Here is a 20178-nt window from a genome sequence, read left to right on the forward strand (position 1 = left end):
CTACACTCTAAGGCAAAAAAACGCGATGCACCACGAAAGAACTATCCAAATGGCTCGGAAATCGGTTGATGTGATGTACATGTACAGACAAAAAATGGCTCTGAGCACTATGGGACTTAACATCTATGGTCATCAGTCCCCTAGAACTTAGAACTACTTAAACCTAACTAACCTAAGGACAGCACACAACACCCAGCCATCACGAGGCAGAGAAAATCCCTGACCCCGCCGGGAATCGAACCCGGGAACCCGGGCGTGGGAAGCGAGAACGCTACCGCACGACCACGAGATGCGGGCATGTACAGACAAACAAATGATTACTATTTCAGAAAAATTAGATGATTTTTTTTTTCAAGGAAAAAAGATTCACCAACTGAGCAGCTTAGTTGGTACACCCGTGGCCCCTTTCTTTCCATTGACTGATAGAGTTATTGGATGTCCCCCGGAGGGATATTTTGCCAAATAATGTCCAAATCGCGTCAAATTCCCGAGATGGTTGGAGGGCCCTGCCCATACGCACCGAAGGTTCTCAGCTGGGGAGAGATCCTGAGACCTTGCTGGTCAAGGTGTGGTTTGGCACTCATGAAGACAAGAATTAGAAACTCTAACCGTGTACGGTCGGGCACTGTCTTGTTGAAATGCAAGCACAGGATGGCTTGCCATGAAGGGCAACAAAACGGGGCGTAGAATATCATCGACATACCGCCGTGCTGTAAGGGTACCGCAGATGGCAACCAGAGGAGTCCTGCAATGAAAAGAAATGCCACCCCAGACCGTCACCCTGTTTGACGGGCAGTATAGCGGGCGACAGCCAGTTTGTTATCCCACCGTTGTCCGGGGTGCCCCAGACGCGTCTTCGACCTGGAATCTCATTGACTGAAGTAGAATTGTCTTCAATGACTGCTTCGAATGGATGATGATGATGATGATGAAGATGATGATGATGTTTGGACTGTGGGGCGCTCAACTGCGCGGTTATCAGCGCCCGTACAAATTCCCAACCTTTTCTCAGTCGAATCTTGCTTCGAATGGAGCCCCGGTGATTAGCAAAGAAGTGTCTAGGGACGCCCCGGACAGCGGGGTTTACCAACTTGACTGTCGCCCACCATACAACCAGGAGTGATGGTGTGGGGTGTCATTTGTCTGCATAGCAGGATCCCTTTGGTTGTCATCTGCGTCAGCCTTACGGCACAGCGATACGTCGACGATATTCTACAGCCCGTTTTGTTGTTCTTCATGGCAAGCCATCCTGGGTTTACACTTCAGCAAGATAATGCCCGCCCGTACACGGCGGCAGATTCTACTGCCTGACTCCGTGCTTGCCAAACCCGACCTCGGACAGTAAGGTCGTCAGATCTCTCCTCAATTGAGAACTTATGGAGCATTATGGGCAGAGCCGTCCAACCAGTTCGGGATGTTGACATTTTAACACGCCAATTGGACAGAATTTTGCAAGATATCATTCAGGGCGTCCAACAACTTTATTCATCAATGCGAAGTCGAATAACTTCTTCATAAGGGCCAGAGGTGGACCACCGCGTTATTGACCTGCTCAATTTCTGAAGCTCTTTCTCTTGAATAAATCATCCAATTTATCTAAAATAGCAATCGTTTGTCTGCCTGTACATGGACATCACATCTACCGATATACAATCTACATCTACATCTACATTAATACTCCGCAAGCCACCCAACGGTGTGTGGCGGAGGGCACTTTACGTGCCACTGTCATTACCTCCCTTTCCTGTTCCAGTCGCGTAGGGTTCGCGGGAAGAACAACTGCCGGAAAGCCTCCGTGCGCGCTCGAATCTCTTTAATTTTACATTCGTGATCTCCTCGGGAGGTATAAGTAGGGAGAAGCAATATATTCGATACCTCATCCAGAAACGCACCCTCTCGAAACCTGGACGGCAAGCTACACCGCGATGCAGAGAGCCTCTCTTGCACAGTCTGCCACTTGAGTTTGCTAAAAATCTCCGTAACGCTATCACGCTTACCAAATAAACCTGTGACGAAACGCGCCGCTCTCCTATGGATCTTCTCTATCTCCTCCGTCAACCCAACCTGGTACGGATCCCACACTGATGAACAATACTCAAGTATAGGTCGAACGAGTGTTTTGTAAGCCACCTCCTTTGTTGATGGACTACATTTTCTAAGGACTCTCCCAATGAATCTCAACCTGGCACCCGCCTTACCAACAATTAATTTTATTTGATCATTCCACTTCAAATCGTTCCGTACGCATACTCCCAGATATTTGCAGAAGTTACTGCTACCAGTATTTGTTCCGCTATCATATAATCATACAATAAAGGATCCTTCTTTCTATTCAGATAATTACTTCGTGGTGCGTCTTTTTTATCTTAGAGTATATTTAACAATTAAGTTTGCACTACTAAATTAAAAACAAGTTTAACAATTAGTGATTCCTTTGGACCATGCTTGCAAAGCAAAGTGTTTCGAAAAAGGGTTTAATACCAGAAATATACACCCTGAGTTCCTTTTCTATGTTTAACTGAAATCTATATTTTGTCTTCAAAGCAGCCGGTGCAGAAAATTCTGTTTCACAAACGTAGGATGTTGAAAACGGTAATAGTATATGAAATGCTCTTGTTTTCAGTGCAGAAAACGCATTACCCGCTCTTGCTCAAAATTCCAAAAGTGATATATTACTAACTTTTCTTTTGATTTCGCCTCTTGCCGTGTAGTCTATGAAGATTACTTGTTCGGAAGTTGCGAGACCTTCGGGAGTGTTCTGAAATGGACAAGCAGCGGTATCGCGTTCTTTGTCATTATCAGTTACGCGGGAATTGGCGTGGCCACGAGGGGACAAAATCTGCTCTTCGTACACAACATAGCGACCAAAATATGCGCGACACCTGTGGTTCTCAAAAATGGTTCAAATGGCTCTAAGCACTATCGGACTTAACATCTGAGGTCATTAGTCCCCTAGACTTACAACTACTTATACCTAACTAACCTAAGGGCGTCACACACAACCATGCCCGAGGCAGGATTCGAACCTGCGACCGTAGCATCCGCGTAGTTCCGGACTGAAGCGCCTAGAACCGCTCGATCATAGCGGCTGGCTCTGTAGTTCTACAAAAGCAGAAGTGACCCAGGGACGCTAGGATCGCGTCGAAGTTTTTTACCATCTGTACACTGTGTCTACTAATTGCGTTGCACAAACAGCTACAGTTGACGGTCACATTTGAAGACGACTGTCTCTATAATGTGCATTCACGAACCAATGTCTCTTACGTGTGTAATTTTTGCCATTGCAGCTAATCGGTAAAAGGCGCGCACGCCCATGATATATCAGCACTCGAAGACAGACAAGAAAACATCCCCCCCTCTCACGTCCACACACCCCGCAGCTGCCGTGCTAATTACCATCCACACCCTGCGCACCTCTCAGGTAATCCATCAGTTTCGAGTGCTACCTGCAAGAGAGAGAGCAATAGAGAGCCATCAGTTCTCGTTTAGTCGAGATAGGGGATCGGGATTGCTAAATAGCAATAAATTTACTTTTTCTTGGTTATTTGTAAGGTTCATAACTTTGTAGCTTTAGCGGTCAAATACTCAAAATACGTTATTATATATACACGGTCTAGTCAAATTAATATGACCACCACATGTGTTCGACCTCAACGTACATAACCATTCACAGATGGTAGGTGGCGGAACTAGCAGTGGGGCGTGTCGGGAGGACGCTGGAAACGCTACAGTCGTTGTCGTAATGCGGAAACAGCGCGATTTACCTGACATCCAAAAGGACGTGATCATTGGCTTTCGGGCAAAGGGTGGCCATTTCCGAAACAGCTATGCTTCTAAACCGTTCGCATGCTGTAGTATAACGTGCATGGCAAAATGTCGTTATTCACCACCGGCGCCGAGGCCACTGTGGTGCACCACGGGCCATAAATGACAGGGGTGAACGGAGATGTGTACAGGTAAATGGAAATCAGCGTTTGGCGTCATTGGCCGGGAGGCCCCTTACGGGGCAGGTCCGGCCGCCTTGGTGCAGGTCTTATTTTTATTTTTATTTATTTACATGTCAAGTTCCGTAGGACCAAATTGAGGAGCAAATCTCCAAGGTCATGGAACGTGTCAGTACATGAACTTACAACATAAAAGTAATAACAGATAAAAATAAATGTTCATTAACCTGAAAGAAAATCAGTCCATAAGTTTAAGCAAACGCTATCAGCAATACAATGAGAATCATAATTTTTCAAGGAACTCCTCGACAGAATAGAAGGAGTGACCCATGAGGAAACTCTTCAGTTTCGATTTGAAAGCGTGTGGATTACTGCCAAGATTTTTGAATTCGAGTGGCAGTTTATTGAAAATGGATGCAACAGTATACTGCACACCTTTTTGCACAAGAGTTAAGGAAGTCAGATCAAATGGAGGTTTGATTTCTGCTGAGTATTAACCGAGTGAAAGCTGCTTATTGTTGGAAATAAACTAATATTGGTAACAAGAAACGACAATAAGGAATATACATATTGAGAGGCCAATGTCAAAATACCCAGACTCGTGAACAGAGGTCGACAAGAGGTTCGTGAACTCACACCACTTATTGCAGGAACCGCCCGTTTCTGAGCCAAAAATATCCTTCTAGAATGGGAAGAGTTACCCCAAAACATAATACCATGCGACATAAGTGAATGAAAATAAGCAAAGTAGACTAATTTACGTGTCGAAGTATCACTCACTTTAGATACCGTTCGAATAGTGAAAGTTGGCAGTATTAAGTCTTTGAACAAGATCCTGTACGTGGGCTTCCCACGACAGCTTACTATGTATCTGAACACCTAGGAATTTGAACTGTTCAGTTTCACTAATCATATGCCAGTTCTGTGAAATTAAAACGTTAGGTTTTGTTGAATTGTGTGTTAGAAACTGTAAAAACTGAGTCTTACTGTGATTTTACGTTAGTTTATTTTCTACAAGCCATGAACTGAGGTCATGTACTGCACTACTTGAAACCGAGTCAATGTTGCACACAACATCCTTTACTACCAAGCTAGTGCCATCAGCAACCAGAAATATTTTAGAGTTACCCATAATACTAGAGGGCATATCATTTATATAAATAAGGAACAGGAGCGGCCCCAACACTGATCCCTGGGGCACCCCCCACTGGACAGTACCCCACTCAGATCCCACATCACAGCCGTTATCAACATTGTGAATAATGACCTTTTGCTGCCTGTTGCTAAAGTAAGAGGTGAACCAATTGTGAGGTACTCCCCTTATTCCGTAATGGTCCAGCTTCTGGAGCAATATTGTGAGATCAACACAGTCAAATGCCTTTGTTAACTCAAAAAATACGCCAAGTGTTCGAAACCTTTTGTTTATCCCATCCAGTATCTCACAGAGAAAAGAGAATATAGTATTTTCAGTTGTCAAACGACTTCTAAAGCCGAACTGTTCATTTGATAGCAAATCGTGTGATATAAAATTATCAATTAACCTTACATACACAGCCTTTTCGATAACTTTTGCAAACACTGATGGCATAGAAATAGGTCTAAAATTATCTACATTATCCCATTCTCCCTTTTTATAAAGCGGCTTTACTACTGAGTACTTTAATCGCTCAGGAAACTGACCATTCCTAAAGGGAAAATTACAAATATGGCTAAATACAGGGCTAACATGTGCAGCACAGTACTTTAATATTCTACTAGACACTCCATCATAGCCATGAGAGTCCTTAGTCTTCAGTGATTTAATTATTGACTCAATCTCCCTCTTGTCTTATTACATTCGACGCCACATTTGGCTGCTGCGCGCCGCATGAGGATGAAATGATGATGAAGACAACACCCAGTCCCTGAGCGGAGAAAATCCCCGACCCAGCCGGGATATGAACCCGGGCCCCTTAGGACGGCAGTCCGTCACGCTGACCATTCAGCTTATGAGGCAGACATGTGTACAGGTGAATAGACGGCAACTTTTGAGCAACTGGCAACCAAGATGAACGAAGGGATTAACAACAGTACCTCCTTAACGACCTTTCAGCCAACTTTGCTGCACATAGGGCTCCGCAGCAGGCTGCTGGTTCATGCACCTTGCGGACTGCTGTCCACCGGCGTCGAAGGTGGAATTTGCACACCAATACCGCAGCTGGAGGCCTAATGCAACTGACCACGGCACTGGAGCCGGCGTGTCGCCACATCCCTGTCGGTACCTTCCAGAACCCCAGTGACTGTCTTCCTGCTCGTCTCGCAGCGGCCCGCGTTGTGGCTATTCGGGCTTTCGAGAGGTGGTCATTTTAATATGATTGGACAGTGAATATTTTTGTCGTATAAGGAAAGGGCCAGGGGAGGGGGGCCGATAAAAATTATTATTCAAAGCTGTGTCACCGATACTGAAGCCGCCGTCCTCTCGAGTGCACGGTGCTAACCACCTTGCGCGGTTTCCTCATTGACTTTGATGGCGGTACCTTGAGAAAAAATACACATTTATCTGTGAAGTATCCACGGTGCAGCTTACCACTGTTCACAGTTCATGTTACGTCATCGTATTTAATGAGTGTTATAGCAAGATGCACTGCCAGAAAAAGCGAATGGAAGTACAAGGAAATGTTTTGCAACAGGCTCACAAAAATGAATATAAAAATGAATATAGTCTGGATAATTTGCGCTCCGTTTTGAGTAAAACTAGTTTTTCACGCATCTCAATGTTTATGATGTAATATCTCCTGAACCATGTGTCGTATAATGACACAATTTTGGACGTACATGCAGTAGTATATGTGGAGTGTGTCGGAAATATATGTTTGAAAAGGAGTTAATAGTAAAGAAGTAATATGTTAGAACGTCATGCCTGGTTCTGAAGTTTTGCTGAATGAACAACGAAAATGTAGTAAGTGAAACTTCCCATTTGACTATTTTGTGGGGGGCACCAGTGAAAAAAAAAGTTTTCGAAAGCTTTGAAATTATGTGTAAAGATTGTTGGAAGTCGCCAAATGCTCTCATTCTCAAATACTGGATAAATATAGTGTGGGTAATTTGCGGGCCTGCTTCAAGACGTATACACAATTTGTACCCACAGTGTTTGTCTTGTTGTGTGAAGCCTTTTTAACATATGATTATATCTCTTAACGAGTCGATTGTGCCAGCATTTCAGATTTTTAAATCCATTCAACAATTACGTGGAATACTGAAGATCAAATGTTGATGCTACTGGAAACTGTTAGACAGGCAACTTGCAATGGGATCGAGTGACTTTTTTAGGCTGTGTGTGTGTGTGTGTGTGTGTGTGTGTGTGTGTGTGTGTGTGTGTGTGTGTAATTTTATATTGCTATACCATTTTCGATAGTATTTGCATCTTTTTAAACAAGTTTCTGATCATTCGCGCTGTCCTTTGTAGGCGTCGATTACACCGATAAGCCAAAGCATTATAAACACTGCCCACCGAGACGTTGGATGCCGCCTGGTGGCGTTGCGGGCACGTGACGCGGTAACAAAAGCATGTAAGCGGAGCAGACACTGAAGGGGGATCACCCTACCGAAGATATGGCTCCAAATGGGGAAATCCATTGAGACAACGACTTCGACAAAGGGCAGATTATTAGTACGCTGAGCCTGTGAACGTGTATCTCGAAAACGGGAAGCTCGTCGAATGTTCACGTGCTACTGTCGTGAACATCTACGGAAAGAGGTAGAAGGACGCTGAAACTACCACTACGCGCTAAGTCGTTGGTCGTCCACGACTCTTCACAGAACGTGGTGTATGGAGATTTGTCTGCTTTGTAAAGTAAGATAGATGGTGATCTATGGCATCTCTACCGAAAGAGCACAATGCTGGTGCACGCACAAGTGTTTCGGAGTACCCCGTCGTCGCACATTGTTGGACATGGTACTCGGCAGCAGACCATTCTTACTTCCTCACATGTCGCCTCAACGACATCGTCAGTTACGACTGCAGCGGGCACGGGACTAACGGGATTCTACAGGCGATCAATAGAGACGTGTCGGCTCTTCGGGTGAACCACGTTTTCGCTACACTAGGTCGATGGTCTTCTCCACAAACGTCGTCTTCGAGGTGATCGGCTGCTCGAAAAGTGCAGCGTGCCACGTACGCAAGCTGATAGGAGCAGTGTTTTGCTATGAGAGACATTCTCCTGCGTTGCATGGGACCTGTGGTAGTAATGGAAGACACGCAGACAGCTGCGAACCGTGTGCATCCCTTCACGCTTTATGTCTTCCCCGACGGTGACGTCATTTTTCAGCAGTCCGTTTCTGGGAGCCAGAACCGTGCTACAGTGGTTCGAGGATCATTATAGTGAATTCGCGTTGATGTCTCGGCGACCAGATTCGCCTGATGTAAATCCTATGAAACCCGTCTGGGTCGCTACGGGCGCCATCACCACATGCGCAAATCAGGGACCCGTAATTTACGCAAATTACATGACCTGTGCGTAGACATCTAATGCCACACGTCCACAAATGTACCAACAAACTGTCGCATCCCTGATACGTAGATTCAGTGACGTAATGTTTTGGCTCATCATTGAATACCGCCTATTACTACAACATGGTAGCCATTTTTATACTTAAGAGCTTTTAACTGAGTCTGGATGTTTAAAGAAGCTTGCAGACGTGAATTGTATAAGGGGCGGCAGTCGATTTCCTTGTTGTACTTTCACGAGAAACCATCCTTTTAGCTATGAGAGCTAAAGACTGTGTTTTGAGTTTCGGACTGCCAATGTGTTACATTACAGAGAATGTTTCAGTATACCTTTAGACGTAGATCGTAGAATGGTTCTTCTTTCAGCATCGCATGGTTCGTCCACGAAAGATATGACGCACGTTGTGCCGCTCACGGGGGCCTACGGGTCGTCAGTTTTTCCTAGTTCCATTCGCAATGTGTGGTAGCGCCGACGTATACGAAAGCCCATGTCTCAGTAATTGACATCAAATTACATTTAATCTCCAGAGGAGCGAAGAAACTTCCGGAACTCACTTTGATGCTAATCGAGAGGAAAATGGGCAGCCGGAGAAGCGCTCCCCAGGGTCTGGAAATTCTTTGCGCGGCACAAATGTAAGGGGGACCTGTTAGGAAAAAAACACGAGGCTGTAGCTGGCACGTTTATGAATTGAATTGCACATTGCACGCACTCAACTCTACAAAGCTGTTTCAAGAATTCCCACGAATGCAGTGCCCTCTAGAACCCTGCAACATTCCGAGCTCCGTGAGACTTGTGTGTTGACTTGTGGAAAAGACAGAGAACTTGAAGCAAATTATTTTCTCACGTTCGCGATTTCTTGCTGTCATGTGCTCAATTATTGGACTAGTGTTCTGCAGGTGCGGGACTCAAATCCCTGCTCGGCTGCCAGGAGATGTATATTCTGTAGTTTCACTATATCAGTTCAGGTGAATGCTGAAATAGTTCCTTTTAATAAGACGCGTCTGATAACCCCAACCAGTCTCGTTCAATCTGAGCCATCGCTCTGTTCCTAATGACTCTGACGTCGACACCATATTAAACTCTAAACTTTCTTTGTACATTCTTTATGATACTCAACATACCAACTGATAAAAATTTATGCATTTACGAAGTGAAAGTATTGTTATATGCTGACCATTGTAATGCGCGACTTTATTATTTACATATAACTTAATTTAGACATCAATTTATTAATATTTATATTTGTTAACATGACAACAGTGGCCTGATATACAGACTGTTTTGAGGCCATATGTGAATGCAACAGAAACATATCATTGTTTGGTGTAATTTTGTGTTTGTTTTTTAAGTACTGTTATTATCATTTTAAATGTAAGAGAAAGAAATGACATGTTTTGTATCTCACGCCTAATTTCATTCGTATACAATTTAATTAATAAAAATTGGACAGGTCACTTTCGTCTGCATAAAATTTGTGCACGTCACTCATATCATTAACGTAAGTATTGCTTGTTCATTTTCTTGTAATACACGTGAAATTCTTTTTTCAGGAAAAAATATTAAGTCTTATAGCAGCTGCTGCAATTCTCCTTTTTATTTTCTCTAAATTACATCTAAAGCAGTTCAAACAATATATAACATATCATAAACAAAACATTTTGCAAGAAGAATGATAAACAATTTGTTGTTTTAAAAATGTATGTTCCTGTGGCTACACAATACTCACTGCTGTTGCTGGGATTTTTATCATCATCATCACCATGTAACAATTATTATTATTATTAGTAGTAGTAGTAGTAATAGTGATAGTAGTAATTCCTTGTTCAGTGTAAATAATTTAAAAGATGTACTGATGATCGTTAAGTTATGGATCAACATCTGTAAAACCTTGTAATTATTGTATTTCAGTTCAGCAAAAGATATGGTTAAAAATAGGCGCAGTGGTTTAATGACAGGCAACAGATCTAGAAATCTTCGGTTCGATCCCGAGCAGTCTTGGTTTTTTTTTCAGTCACTTATTTTTTTTTATCTCTGGCAATGATTTTTAATGTAAAAAAATGTTGTGGTATGGTTCATAGTTCACGTTAAAATATAGGGCCGTTCCTAGCAAAGCACTACGGTGTTCAACGCTACTGGTTGTTGACAGCTTTTTAACATTATAACAAAGAAATAAACGCGCGCGCGAACACACATACCACGCACATGTACACACGCACACATATCTATATATATACCACGCACACGTACACACACACGAAATATTGAAGCGGTCGGAAGGCTTCAATATATATATACAGTGTTTTATAGTCTACCTTCCGACCGCTTCAATATTTTTACGGCTGTCTAATTTGCTGTTTTATGTGACACTAAGAAAAAGGAAGAAGTAAGGGCAGGTAGAGGCCAGACGGTGCGTTATCTCAGTTAGGGAAGGAATGGGCAACAACCTTATGAATAGAATCATCCCGGCATTCATCGCAGGCGATTTCAGGAAACCTTACAATACCTCTGTTATGACGGCCACATGTAAACTTCAGACTTGCTGCTGCCGAATCCAAGTCTAGTGCGCCATATCATTGGCTTGCAACTAGCTCTCTTGTTTCGTTTTAAGCTTACTTCGTTATGGACAGCTAAATTCCTAAGAGAGAAAATATGTTGTGAAACTGCCTTTGTATATTAGCTGTTTACACTTGTGTTTACTGGAGGGTTCCCAATTACGTGCCACTACAAATAATTTGCAGAGTTGTGTCATAATATAGCTCCATATTAAGTTAATTAGAGGAAAAAAGCAAATTAAACTCACTTTCTGATCATTTCAACTCAAAAATTAGCATTTGCATGCAGATCGAATGTTGATGAGTTTGAACTTTAAAGAACAAAATTCATAATGTGATATTTCGAATTAATGTTTGTATCAATAAGCACATCACAAATTGTGGACGTTCTCTATACATGCTATCTTTCCACCATCTTCATCTTTTGGTGATGAAGTTTCATCTTGTGAAGAACAGAATTGTGTCGAATCTTTCTAAATTAAGTCATACCCCATTTAGGAAAAAAAGAGAAAATAAATGATATTTAATTTGCTCATGTCTTTTAATAACTTTTTTTTAAACATAAGATATGCTACGAGGTCATTTGCATGTAACAGCTGCAAGAATGGGCCCAGTATCGAACCGGCACTGATACGTTCCCAACCGGAAGGCTATTCATTGCTGTGAACAAATGGAATTGTTTAAGTTGACTCCACTTGAAGTTACTCCACCTCAAAAGGCTTCTCTGCTTCTTCCTTGTTTCTTCACCAAATTACAAACAACAGTGTTTCCTAAAAATAAAGTTTAGAAATTCAACACACCTCTGGGAAAAAGGTGACGCCCTTCTGTGCTGAAACGAGGGATACGGCTCTGAAAAATACTGAAACGTTGTAATCTTGTAAGATGTGTAAACTGGTGTTTACGTCTTATTACGTTTCGCACGTAGAGAAACAACTTTTTTCTGAATAAAGACACCCGTGGAAGTGTACACTGGGCTAAGAAAAGGAGGAGCCATGTCACGTACATTGTTTAACCTTACCTTAGAGGATACTGTTTGAGAATCTGCTAGAACTGAATTCGAAAGTTTCCAGTTGCAGTATGTTAACATTGCGAGAGTAGCCTCCGTGGATTTTGTAGGGTCAGTGAGTAATTCCAGAGCAGAAGTAACCAGAATGATGCAAAACAGTTATAAAAACGCTGAGGAAACGGGAGTACGTGGTAATTATGAGAAGACAGAATACCTGGTGATAACTAAGAAAAACCTACTTGAGACACCCTTGGCTGTAAGCATTTTAACCTTCGAGAGAGTTAGTCGCTTCAAACACTTAGAAGGTCTTTCACTGTTAACTCTAGTATCGACCTTGATATTGAAGCAAGCATATTTTTAAACGGTACGATGCACTTGTTTAGCGGCATTCAAAAGCTCTTGAAAACACGAATACAGTGATATAACTTGTTGATGTTGGCATTGAAACGTGTTAAAATTGAAACGTTTTAAAATTGAAACGTGTTAAAATTGAAAGGCAAGGTGGCCGTAATCCGCTATTACGACGTAACCACCGCCAAGTTTTAGGTGTTTCACCCCGTACAGACCTCTAGAAAAATAAATGAAACGTCATACAGATGAAGACCCAGAACTATAAATCCCGGGAGAACGTTGATAGTGGAATGCCGCCGAACGGTCTACCAACGTATTGGGCATTAACAAATGCGTGAGGCTTGCGGAGCTGGGTATGGTCGTTAAGGGCCTTACCATTTAAAATGAAAGAAAAGAAATTCTGCGCGGTGATGAATGACGCGGCGCGGGCTGTAGCGACTAGCGAGCTTCTGACTGGGCGAGGCGTCAGGGTTCAGAAGGCTGCGACGCCATGATGGCCACGGCGAGGGCGGAGCGCGGAGCGCGCAGCGCCCCCTCCTCTCCATTTCAAATCAAAATCTTTTTATCGATTCGGCGGTCCCCTTTTTATTTTTAAAAAGCCGGGGAGGGGTGGCCGAGGGAGCAGAGAAAGAACGGCGGAGGGGAGGAAAAAATGGAAGAAAGGAAACGCCGCCTCAGCGCAGTTGCGCAAGCCGCCGCGAGACCGCAGCACTGGACAGCCGGATTCCTTGGCGAACGCCGTCCGTCAGCACTGCTCGGTGGCGTAACTGCCGCGAAGGCCACGCGTGGGGAGGGGGTTGGCGCACTAAGGGGGTCCCGTATTTTGAGCTGACGCAACTGACTTTAGTGATTTATCCAAAAATGTCTTCTTATATTCAATTTAGCCGTGGAAACTCAAGGAGACGCGGCCAGAAGTGTGCCATCAAATATTTTGTACCCTTCCTTGTTTAACGAGAATGCAAAAGCGCGTGGCAGCCAGCACTTCGTGCACTGCACAGAGTCAACCAGCGATATATGTTTGTCACGGAAGCGATATCACAGTGTAAGTAAACCGGAGACTCGGACATTATAACAGTGTACATTAATTATCTATGTAATGCAATTTGTATTCTCTTCATCTAAGCTGTGTTTGAACTGATGTAAAACGAATTGCTCATTTTCTTATATGGGGTATTCTTAAGCGTTTGCATTAAGTGAAAGTCACAATGTCTACACACAGACCTTTTTTAAGTGGTGCTCAAAATAGAAAGTTAAAAGCCCTGCCGAGACGAAGAAGTATAACAGACAATGGAGACAGACACAATCTTCCAACGACCGGCTACACGCCCAGCATAGATATGGACTAAAATTAGTAGTGACAGCCAAAGTGGAAAAGAGTCTAAGGATTTAAAAGTTGAAACTGAAAGTCAATACAGTTGCAGAAACGAAACGAGGGGAGTTTTTGACAGTTTGCAAGTTCATACATAATGAATTGGATGTAAAGTCTAGTGATGCACAATTTGGAAACGAACCATCAACAATAGATGCCATCCCCACCAACACATTGCTCTTCTCAACTTCAATATAATCAACAAAAAGCACCTTTTAGCACTGACAAAGAATTATTCCAAGGTAAACTGGTTGAAGCGACTAAACTAAAGATTATGAATAGCAGCTCATGTATGCCTCGGGATTCATTCCGCAGATACACTAAGACCGAAAGATCATTTTGCCGCGATTGTTATTATAATTAAACTAACGCAGGTCAGAAAATTGAACGATTTTGGCAATGCTGTTCCTCTACTTTAAATGCAGTGTGCTGTGTAGCTTCCAGGTTATTCGGAAACAGAGAAATTGCAAGTTTATTTCACTTTTAACATGGCTAATCTTTTCATATTTATTCTTTGAAGGTTTATTAGTAAACGAGGCCCCCAAAAGTTTTTTGCAGCTCCCTCCCCCACATAAAAATAAAGTCATTGCTTTCACAACCTTCTCTCGCGTTTACTTCTTTACCAGACAATAACGTTGCATCTGTCATTTAAAAACACAGTGACAATCTGTTGAACGATATAGTATCAGATGCAGATCCAGACTTCGATTATGAGAGGATGGGACAGTTTGTTACCGTCCTCATCTCCTCCTACCCACACTCCTAAAATATAACTTGCCGCCATATCGCGTGCCACACGTCCCTAGGAGTTTAATAATTATGACAGTCATTTCAATTATGTTTACGTCAGTGCTTATTACGAGGGTCGCTCAATACACAATGCCCAACATTAAAAAAAACCAATAATATACATAGAAAAACAACCTTGTTGGTGCTTCACATTTGATGTTTGTTCTGTGTGCCGGTGAAGTTTCGAACCGTTCAGGCAGATGGCACAGCCGTAGTATAGCGACAAAATAGCGTCTACATACGACTCAGGTTACAAGCAGCGTGCTGTTATTAAATTCTTGTGAGCAGAAAAAGAAACAGAGGTGAACATCCATAAACGTTTGTGCGCAGTGTATGGTGATGCTGCAGTTGATAGGAGTACAGTTGAGCGATGGGTAAAGAAAGTTGCAGCCTCAGGAAATGCAGAAACAGAGCTCCATAATCGGCGAAGCTCCGGACATCATTGCGTCATCCACACTACAGTCCAGAATTGGCACCCTTGGACTTCCATCTCTTTGCGCTGCTTAAAGATTCTCTACGGGGATCACATTTTGAAGATGACGAGACTGTTAAGACTACGCCTACAAGACATGAGCTTTTACCAAAAGGGAGTGCATGCTCTTCCACAACGTTGACGTACGGCCGTAGAACGTGATGGAGACTACGTAGAAAAATAGGACATGGGCAAGACATATTGATGTATACAGGGTGGTTCATTGATAGTGACCGGGCCAAATATCTCACGAAATATGCATCAAACGAAAAAACTGCAAAGAACGAAACTCGTCTAGCTTGAAGGGGGAAACCAGATGGCGCTATGGTTGGCCCGCTAGATGGCGCTGCCATAGGTCAAACGGATATCAACTGCCTTTTTTTTTTAATACGAACCCCCATTTTTATTATATATTCGTGTAGCACAGCAAGAAATATGAATGTTTTAGTTGGACCACTTTTTACGCTTTGTGATAGATGGTGCTGTAATAGTCACAAACGTATAAGTACGTGGTATCACGTAACATTCCGCCAGTGCGGACGGTATTTGCTTCGTGATACATTACCCGTGTTGAAATGGACCGTTTACCACTGCGGAAAAGGTCGATATCGTGTTGATGTATGGCTATTGTGATCAAAATGCCCAACGGGCGTGTGCCATGTATACTGTTCAGTATCCTGGACGACATCATCCAAGTGTCCGGACCGTTGGCCGGATAGTTACGTTATTTAAGGAAACAGGAAGTGTTCAATCATATGTGAAACGTCAACCACGACCTGCAACAAATGATGATGCCCAAGCAGGTGTTTTAGCTGCTGTCGCGGCTAATCTGCACATCAGTAGCAGACAAATTGCGCGAGAATCGGGAATCTCAAAAACGTCGGTGTTGAGAATGCTACATCAACATCGATTGCAACCGTAAAATGTTTTTATGCAACAGGAATTGCATTGCGACGACTTTGAACGTCGTGTACTGTTCTGCCACTGGGCACTAGAGAAATTACGGGACGATGACAGATTTTTTGCACGAGTTCTATTTAGCGACGAAGCGTCATTCACGAACAGCGGTAACGTAAACCGGCCTAATATGCACTATTTGGCAACGGAAAATTAACGATGGCTGCGACAAGTGGAACGTCAGCGACCTTCGCGTGTTAATGTATGGTGCGGCATTATGGGAGGAAGGATAATTGGCCCCCATTTTATCGATGGTAATCTAAATGGTGCAATGTATGCTAATTTCCTACGTAATGTTCTACCGGTGCTACTACAAGATGTTTCACTGCATGACAGAATAGCGACGTATTTCCAACATGATGGATGTCCGTCACATAGCTCGCGTGCGGTTGAAGCGGTATTGAATAGCATATTTCATGACAGGTAGATTGGTCGTCGAAGCACCATACCATGGCCCGCACGTTCACCGGATCTGACGTCCCCAGATTTCTTTCTGTGGAGAAAGTTGAAGGATATTTGCTATCGTGATCCACCGACAACGCCTGACAACATGCGTCAGCGCATTGTCAATGCATGTGCGAACATTACGGAAGGCGAACTACTCGCTGTTGAGAGGAATGTCGTTACAAGTATTGCCAAAAGCATTGAGGTTGACGGACATCATTTTGAGCATTTATTGCATTAATGTGGTATTTACAGGTAATCACGGTGTAACAGCATGCGTTCTCAGATGATAAGTTCACGAAGGTGCATGAATCACATTGGAACAACCGAAATAAAATGTTCAAACGTACCTGTTCTGTATTTTAATTTAAAAAACCTACCTGTTACCAACTGTCCATGTAAAATTGTGAGCCATATGTTTGTGACTATTATAGCGCCATCTATCACAAAGCGAAAGAATTCATATTTTTTTACGTACTACACGAATATGTAATAAATAATGGGGTTCATATTTAAAGAAACGCAGTTGTTATCCCTTTGACCTATGGCAGCGCCATCTAGCGGGCCAACCATAGCGCCATCTGGTTTCCCCCTTCAAGCTAGACAAGTTTCGTCCTTTGGAGTTTTTTCGTTTGACGCTTATTTCGTGAGGTATTTGGCCCAGTCACTATCAATGCACTATCCTGTATTGTCATCAAATTCTGACTCTTAACAATAAAGATGTTCTGAGAAAGAAATGTGGGGTATTCCTTACTGAACGACCCTCGTACATCGCTTTAGCGTGACTTGCAAATTGGAATTCAGAGAATACGTCATTTAAAGAGCATTCGTCCGGAAAGTTGAGAAATACAGGGGGTGGTCAAAAATATGGAAAGACCTCAACACAACACATTGCCACGCCTAATACCTATAAGAAAACAGTTGGCATTCAAAACAGCTTCCACTCATCTCGGAAAGGACATATACAGGTCCTGTACGGTTCCCAAGGGAATATTATAGTACACTACCTGCAAAATATTGACAAGGTCCGGTAACGTTGATGGAGGTACTTAGCCATCACGCACCTTCCTATTCAAAGTAGACCGCCAATGCGCAATTATATTGAGGCCTGGTAACTGTTGTGTCCAGAGAGATGCGACAATTCATCCTCGTGCTGAGAGAACCAGTCGTGTGAACGGGAGCCCTGCCGTCTTGCAACACGGCACCCACACTGGGGATGGACCTGATCAGCCAAAACGGTCACGTAATCCTTGACAATAACGCGACTTTGTAGAGCAGTCGTAGGGTCCATGGAATACCACAATACGGCTGCCAAATCGTGAGTGATCCCCCGCCACTTTTCATTCTTGGTCGTAAACTCGGCCAGAAGTTGGAAATACGAGGGCAGTTCAATAAGTAATGCAACACATTTTTTTTCTGAAACAGGGGTTGTTTTATTCAGCATTGAAATACACCAGGTTATTCCCCAATCTTTTAGCTACACAACACTATTTTTCAACGTAATCTCCATTCAATGCTACGGCCTTACGCCACCTTGAAATGAGGGCCTGTATGCCTGCACGGTACCATTCCACTGGTCGATGTCGGAGCCAACGTCGTACTGCATCAATAGCTTCTTCATCATCCGCGTAGTGCCTCCCACGGATTGCGTCCTTCATTGGGCCAAACATATGGAAATCCGACGGTGCGAGATCGGGGCTGTAGGGTGCATGAGGAAGAACAGTCCACTGAAGTTTTGTGAGCTCCTCTCGGGTGCGAAGACTTGTGTGAGGTCTTGCGTTGTCATGAAGAAGGAGAAGTTCGTTCTGATTTTTGTGCCTACGAACACGCTGAAGTCGTTTCTTCAATTTCTGAAGAGTAGCACAATACACTTCAGAGTTGATCGTTTGACCATGGGGAAGGACATCGAACAGAATAACCCCTTCAGCATCCCAGGAGACTGTAACCATGACTTTACCGGCTGAGGGTATGGCTTTAAACTTTTTCTTGGTAGGGGAGTGGGTGTGGCGCCACTCCATTGATTGCCGTTTTGTTTCAGGTTCGAAGTGATGAACCCATGTTTCATCGCCTGTAACAATCTTTGACAAGAAATTGTCACCCTCAGCCACATGACGAGCAAGCAATTCCGCACAGATGGTTCTCCTTTGCTCTTTATGGTGTTCGGTTAGACAACGAGGGACCCAGCGGGAACAAACCTTTGAATATCCCAACTGGTGAACAATTGTGACAGCACTACCAACAGAGATGTCAAGTTGAGCACTGAGTTGTTTGATGGTGATCCGTCGATCATCTCGAACGAGTGTGTTCGCACGCTCTGCCATTGCAGGAGTCACAGCTGTGCACGGCCGGCCCGCACGCGGGAGATCAGACAGTCTTGCTTGACTTTGCGGCGATGATGACACACGCTTTGCCCAACGACTCACCGTGCTTTTGTCCACTGCCAGATCACCGTAGACATTCTGCAAGCGCCTATGAATATCTGAGATGCCCTGGTTTTCCGCCAAAAGAAACTCGATCACTGCCCGTTGTTTGCAACGCACATCCGTTACAAATGCCATTTTAACAGCTCCGTACAGCGCTGCCACCTGTCGGAAGTCAATGAAACTATACGAGACGAAGCGGGAATGTTTGACAATATTCCACAAGAAATTTCCGGTTTTTTCAACATAAATTGGCCGAGAAAAAAAAATGTGTTGCATTACTTATTGAACTGCCCTCGTACTATGAAACAAAATTCATCCGACCAAATGACATTCTTCCATTGCTTCATAGACCAGGTTTTATGGCTGCCGTGTTTTGGGCACTCGCATCACTGATGGGTGGTTTTGGTATCTCAGCCCACCTTGTAATTTCCTGCTTAGGGAGCTCCCCTCGTGTTTCTTTCAGTTCTGCACTGACTTTTGCAGCTGTCGTCCTCTTATTTTTCGCCACAGTCTTCTTCAATGACCATCCATCACGATCACTCAACACACACTTTTGTTCGTGTTGTGACTTAGCGGATGCTGTCTTTCCACTTTCCTTGTATGCGGTAGAAATCCTCGATTCGGTTCCTATCGACACACTAAATACTTCAGCTTCCTCGGTTATAGGAGCACCCACCATTCGAGAGCCAACAGTTTGCCAATGCTCAAATTCACTTAGCTCCGGCGCAGTGCACTCACAACTACACAGAACATTGCTCCAGTCACCGCTCCAGCGACACTCGGAGTAAACTGAGGACATTGCAGGTGGTCAACTACAACAGCGCCAACCGCACGCTTTGGCTAACACCTTCATTTATGTTCAAGCATGCATTTCTCGCGTTATTTCCATACTTTTGACCAATCCTTGTCCTTCGTCGTGCAAATCTTTTGAGAACTTCAATAACTACAAATTCTCAGAACTTTGACAATTTCATAATTTACGCAACATAAAATTGTAGTGTATACACTTGAATGCCAGCAATTTTAACTTAGCACTTCGGTTGTCTTCCCCCATGAACCATGGACCTTGCCGTTGGTGGGGAGGCTTGCGTGCCTCAGCGATACAGATGGCCGTACCGTAGGTGCAACCACAACGGAGGGGTATCTGTGAGAGGCCAGACAAACATGTGGTTCCTGAAGAGGGGCAGCAGCCTTTTCAGTAGTTGCAGGGGCAACAGTCTGGATGATTGACTGATCTGGCCTTGTAACATTAACCAAAACGGCCTTGCTGTGCTGGTACTGCGAACGGCTGAAAGCAAGGGGAAACTACAGCCGTAATTTTTCCCGAGGACATGCAGCTTTACTGTATGATTAAATGATGATGGCGTCCTCTTGGGTAAAATAT

This window comes from Schistocerca nitens, chromosome 3 (assembly GCF_023898315.1).
Source record: "Schistocerca nitens isolate TAMUIC-IGC-003100 chromosome 3, iqSchNite1.1, whole genome shotgun sequence".
Taxonomy (NCBI): domain Eukaryota; kingdom Metazoa; phylum Arthropoda; class Insecta; order Orthoptera; family Acrididae; genus Schistocerca; species Schistocerca nitens.